Genomic DNA, 6,106 nt, shown 5'->3' with positions numbered 1-6,106 from the left:
GCAATAGCTAGATATTTTGAGACCAGGACAGGATGTTAATCTGGTGTGTCCTTTCCTCTGAACACAAACTAACTTCAAAAGGGCCGCAGTGAGAGAGAAGATGGGGTGGGTAGGCCTTCTGTGCACAGCCCCTAGTGGTCACAGCCACAGAGCCTTCCTGGCTTCCAGGGACAGCTCCTGCCAGCAGCCCTGGGCACAGAGGGAGGCCCCATGCCTTGCTCACTCCTGGCACTCAACCAACATGATACTGAGCTCCCTCCTGCTATGATTGTGTTCAGCTGGAGACAAGGACATGGCAAGACTTGGTGGCTTAGCAGAGAAGAACAGATCACTATTTAAATAGATTGGATGGTGGATAAGAAGGGAACAATATTAAATAACAGAGGTTGATGAATTCAGACTTAAGACAGGAGCCACTTTTGCAAACTGAACATCAGCATATGCATGCACTTTATTTTGATGTTTACAGTAACTGAAAACCCAGAGTTTTGGATTTTAACATACGGACCAAGAAAACTGCTGTAAGTGGTGTGTTTCAATGTCGTTATTTTCTGTAGCAGCAACAGCGAACTATTCAGTCATTACAAAAATCTGACCCGACAGTAAACAATCAGCTCTTTTTAAACACCTTTAGCACCTTTAACACCATTAGCAAATGCAGGGCTCACCACAAGAAGCCTCGCAAAGCAGCAAAATTGTTCAGAATCAGTGCAAGGTAGGAGCCTCACATCTGCAGACCCAGCTGTGCAGCAACAAGCAATGCACTGAGAAGTACCACTCATCTTGCAAAGATCTCATTTTAAGTCCTTCTTGATGAAGGCATTTGGGCCCCAGCAGTTGGGCGGCCCAGGGGAAGGCACAGTGGATGGCCAATAGCTCAGTCTCTGTGGATTGCAATACAGAACCGACAGGCCAGTGTGAATTACTCCTAACAAATCTTCTGCTAAAATATAAAATGAAGAGCCAAAAATGGAACAGCTCAAGGGATTTTGCAGATAGTTAACTAGGTGGGGGCAAAAGGCTAGGACAAAACAAAAACGAGCCATTGCAGCTTTCCTTCAATTATTGAAGCTATCAAAACAGCATAACAAATCCTGAGCACGTGACAGTAGAAAAATTGCAGGATGTTTGTTAATGAATAGAGCTGGAATGGTGTTTTAGGGAGAGACTGATGGGTCAGAAAAGCAGTCCCAGCATGAATGGCCTGATGGGACAGCATGGAGGCTGCAATAAAACAAGCGCGTGGGTATTGAGCAGCAGCTTGAAATAAGTGGCTTACACAATCTGTCCCCCAGACACCCACTGTTTGTGTCCCACACTGCATAGAGACAGTCCCATACACCAGTGGGGAAACACAGCAAACCTTGGAAAGGCACAGTTATGGTTTTCTGAATTTTGCTGGGCAAGAGAGGGAAATGTCATATGTCTTTTAATAACTATAGGAAATATGGAAAAACTATGCCTGGAAACCTCTCTTATTTTCTTCCAAAAGCCTTCAGGGTTTTTCTAGGCTATACCACTAGATGTGCACAGTACTACAATAGAACATATATTCGAATAATGGTGGTGTATTCTGGGACACAATTTAATAGAAAACACCAGAACTCTCTGTCCAGAGGAGCTGTGAAATCCATATGTGAATCCTGCTTTCTACTTAGCACGTTTGTCCTGCCTCAATGTAATTAAAGCATCCACAGTCTAGTACATTATGAGCTCTATCATCTAATCAGGCTAAAGGATCAGGCAGCTTTATTTTTCATGCTGAAGTTTATCATCACAGTGATCCCCTGGCACTGGGAGACGGTACTATGAATAGGTTCTGAAATGCAGTCAGCAGACATTTCCGTGTTACTCCAGGGAAGGCACAGATAATTACTTTAATTACCCCCAGTTTGTTCTTCTGTCCATAATTATAGTTTGGGGTTTATAAATAACGAAGCATGATTTTAAAAACCAAAACAGGACCCTCAATTACCTCAGGAACTGTGCTGCAACTCTGTCTCCAAATGTAGCTGTGCAAAAGGGAACCAAAACTACATTGTATAAGCCCATATTATAAAGATGTGCGTAAGCAGAGAAAAGCAACAGGATGGAAAACGTCACCAGGAAAATAAACTCTCTCATCATTATTTCGCTGCTTTTTACCTAAAAAAAACAATGTCCCATTGTCTTGATTAGACCTATTGTCCTGTTGCATTTTTTGTTATTGAGGGAACCAACAGTGAGAGTCAGTGAGAGTTTCCTGAGGAGCAGCAGCCTGAAAAGCTAAATGCAGTATCCTATGCTTAAGGCACATTTTGCTGCAGATTTGAGAAACGGGAGGTAAGCTAAAGCACACAGCTGAGGATTTAAGTTGCCTGAATACCTATGTGAAGTACAAAACACACTCTAGCTTTACAAGGTGGTTAAAAACTGCACAACAAAGTTCTTTCCTGTTGCATCCTCTCTTGATGACCATTCATTCCTCTCTTGTTCCTGGGCGTTGAATGCCGCAAGCGACAGGGCTGGTTGGGAGCCAGCACAGCAGGAGGCTTCATTAGCCATGAAGAGAAGCAAAACAGGGCTTCAGGCAGAGCAATGCCCTCTCTGAACAACCAGCATTCACAACCAGCTTCCCCACAACAAGCACATCACCAGCTGGACAGCCTCAGAGATACAGAGACCTATGGATGTGAGACAGTGATGGCTGAAGTGTTTCAAAAGATCTTTGCCCATCAAGGAAACAAATTATATATTAAAAACCCTCCACAGAATACACGCTCTGTTCTTTCTCCACTTAGTATCTTCCTCACTTGAAGCTTGGCTTTTGCCCAAATGCATCCAGAGCAACACTTGATGATAACTCAAAAATGTGAAGTTAATCTGTGTGCAGCTTCTGCTCCTGAATGCCAGGAGCCAAAGTGTATTTTTCTGGGAGGAACAGACTCAGTCACAGAGAATAATCATGTTTGCGTAAGTTTTCAGATAGCCAAGGATAAGGGAAATACTTTTGTTAACTCCTTTGAGAAAAGTAGAAAACTCCAAAGAGAAAAATTCCACTTTCTCGATGTCATTTTATCCAGCACCAAATACAAGACCCAGCAGAGAGCTTTCTGCACTACAGAGAGAAACATTTAGCCTGCCTTTTTTTTCTTAAAAATAAACAAAACAAAAAACAACCTTACAGTTATATTTCATCCTAAAAACTAGTTTGAAGAAAGAATAAACTTTTGCTCTGTGGTTTATCTTGACATTCTTCCAGAGACACATAACAGGAATATTTCAAATTCACTTTTGTCTCCTATTTGCAGGAAATAGGGAAGTTGCAGTTCTTAATGTCCAGACTTCTGAAATGAGAAAGACAATGAAGTTATAAGTTGAAACAAGAAGTCTTCAAAGAAGAAAAGAAATGGAAATAGAGTCTTAAATGTACTTGCAGCGTTTTAGCAAAATCAGATATTTTTGCTTTAATCATAATAAACAGGAAGGCTTATTTAGGTCACACGCACCTTCCGTTTATGATCTCTGTATCCCTGCTGGGAGGAAAACAGAGATCTGAGCTCCATTCCCATCTTATGTGGACTTCAAGCTCTACATTATAACAGTAACTGCTGCTAACTGACACCCTGAAGTGCAGTACTGCAGAACAACAATAAAGCAACTCAGTTTTTTTGTTTCATTGAATTGATCTTATGGACACAAAGGAAAAGCATTCAAGTGACTTCTATCCACATCTGGAAGAATTAAGACAAAAACATACAACAAATATTTCCCAATTTCATGATACCAGTGTGGTGCCCTCCCCTTGAGCTTTATGACCATGCAGATGCTGGCAGAGAGAGTTCTGAAGTTGGAATTCTGTATCACAATCATGCTGATTCTCTGCCAATTTGAAAAGGAGACAAGTGCAGGAACATTTCTGCACCCATGGGCAGCCACAGCCTTACTAAGTCAGTGCCAACAGAGGAAAACTGCTGCCTTCCTCATCAACAGAGGCACAGTAGGAGATGTACCTGCTGCTGCTGTCTGCATCAGAAGGAACTTAAGAGTTCACAGGGGTCTTAGCTGTGACTGGGCTGTGATTTTGCAGAGAGCGCCAGGTTCATGAATTCCCCCGTTTGTGCAAATAATATATATTTAATATTTTTTTAATAATTCTTCCTCCTGGCAGACTTATCTCCATGTAAGTAATTTGCATTCTGACTGGAGCTATCTACAGATGGCTCTCAAGGAAACGATTTCGATTTTTCACTTAGCGTAAGCCAGGCAGTATAGGATAAACAGGGCAATGGCCAGGGACAAAGAACTACCCAGATTCTTTCAGATTCATTCCCAGATATACAAATATTTCTTTTTTTTTTTTTTAAATAAAAAAATAAAGCATGTTTCTCCTACATATCATATATGTATATGCTAACTGTCAACAGAAAAACACCGAGCTGACTTTTTTGAGAAAGGTCTTGCTCATTTGACTTTGTAGAAGAGTATATTCATGACTGGTATTTTGCAACTTTTTTGGGTGACAAGTGTCATCTGTTTCTATGACACTGTGAAGAGGTGAAGAAAAATCAGAGGAGCTGATGATATCCAGTGTGGCAGTGCAAGGAGAGCAGCACGCCGTCACCTGACAGCAGGAATGTTTATCTGTAACTCTTTCACAAGTCCCTTGAAGGAAAACTTTGCAGAGGAGGATGCAAACTGCACACTAACACAACTGTTCTCAGCTCTGCCAGAGTTTATAGAGAAACATCTGTAGCTCTTACACTAATCTCTAAATATATTTCAGTTGCCACATCTTAAAGATTTAAATAATTTCTAACGGGTTGGTACTGTATCTTATTACTCGAAATTTTACACTGTATGCTAAAACCCCAAGAAAAGAATTCAGACTGAGTGGAAGAAGAAAAATCCCTCAATCTGACACTGCAGAAAAAAATTATTGGATCCTCTGAAGTGTAATATCAGCTACAATGTCGTTTCACTTCTGTGAAATTTTGAAAGCAAAGAACAATACCAGGATCCTCTAAAGAAAACTGAAAGTAAAGATATCTGAGAATATACTTTCTCTCTTTCTTCAAAATAACAGATGTAAAAATCTAGCATGTGAACTGGATAAATTTTATAATTGATGAATAGTGCCCACCCTGTATCGTGCTCCCTGGGTATTACAATATTCTCAATGCAGGACATTTATTCATATAAAATCAGGAATGTGGGTGAACATGTGCCTATTTTTTCTTTAAAAGGCTTAAACTTACTGAATTGTCCATCTATCTATCTGATGCCACCAACACTGCCGTAACAAAATCAAAATTATTTATTTGCAGTTGAAACGACACCATTTTTTTGCCTGACTACCTACTTTTTGTGGTTTGGTTAGCACTTCTTTTTACAGATAGGAAACCATCATTTCTGATTAAAAAGCCAAGGCTAACATTTTCATTTCATGCACTACTTCACATGAAAGACATTCACAAAATGGAGTATTTAATCATTTAATCTGCTTAATTATGATCACTTTTCACAACACACCAATCCATGGAGTGGATGGATTTGTGGAAGACTATGCAGTAGCCACACGATTAAGCAAGCTACGTGAATCTGCATATAGATTTTACATTAGGATACTACAGTCATTTTAGATGACTCAGAGGTAATAAATGACATGGCTGACACATGATAAATCAATATGTATGTAAGAAGCCATTAGGCATGTAATGCACATCAGTAACAAAAATGGAATACATGTCAAGAAGCAGTAAGTGTAATACTAGCCAGCAACAGAACAGTCAGGGACAGTTTGCATGCAAGTAAGCACTGCTCACTACCAGCATGTCAGGTAGTAATTACTTGTCTGTCCTGTCTAACTTTCAAGCTAATTGGTTTTTACTTGTCTTGACTGGTACACATGAAATGGTAGAATCTGCTCTCAGCGGATGTTATGTGAATGCTGTGAGGATCAAGTATGGACAAACTAATGGTTAGTTTGATCTGAGCAGTGTTCCCCCTGGGATGTGCAAACTTCTCCCCTCCTCCAAACAACAGCCAAAAACAGAAAATGAAAGATGTCTCAAATTAGAGTAAACAAAGATTGCTCGAAGGGCTCGAACACCTGGGCACATTCGCC

The 6,106-nt window shown here is 40.4% G+C and overlaps 1 protein-coding gene across 1 annotated transcript in view; it reads right to left on the bottom strand.

Moving 5' to 3' along the window:
* Nucleotides 1–406: 406 nt before the first annotated feature.
* Nucleotides 407–6,106, bottom strand: part of MTHFD1L (methylenetetrahydrofolate dehydrogenase (NADP+ dependent) 1 like) — a 139,218-nt gene continuing 133,518 nt past the window's right edge. Inside the window, exon 28 of the mRNA XM_031611998.2 lies at nucleotides 407–3,326. The gene's annotated coding sequence lies outside the window, so the exon portion shown is untranslated. The remainder of the gene's footprint in view (nucleotides 3,327–6,106) is intronic.

Source organism: Phasianus colchicus, chromosome 2 (genome assembly GCF_987193195.1).
Source record: "Phasianus colchicus chromosome 2, bPhaCol1.hap1.1, whole genome shotgun sequence".
NCBI classification, from domain to species: Eukaryota; Metazoa; Chordata; class Aves; order Galliformes; family Phasianidae; genus Phasianus; species Phasianus colchicus.
This window is presented reverse-complemented; position numbering and strand designations above follow the sequence as displayed.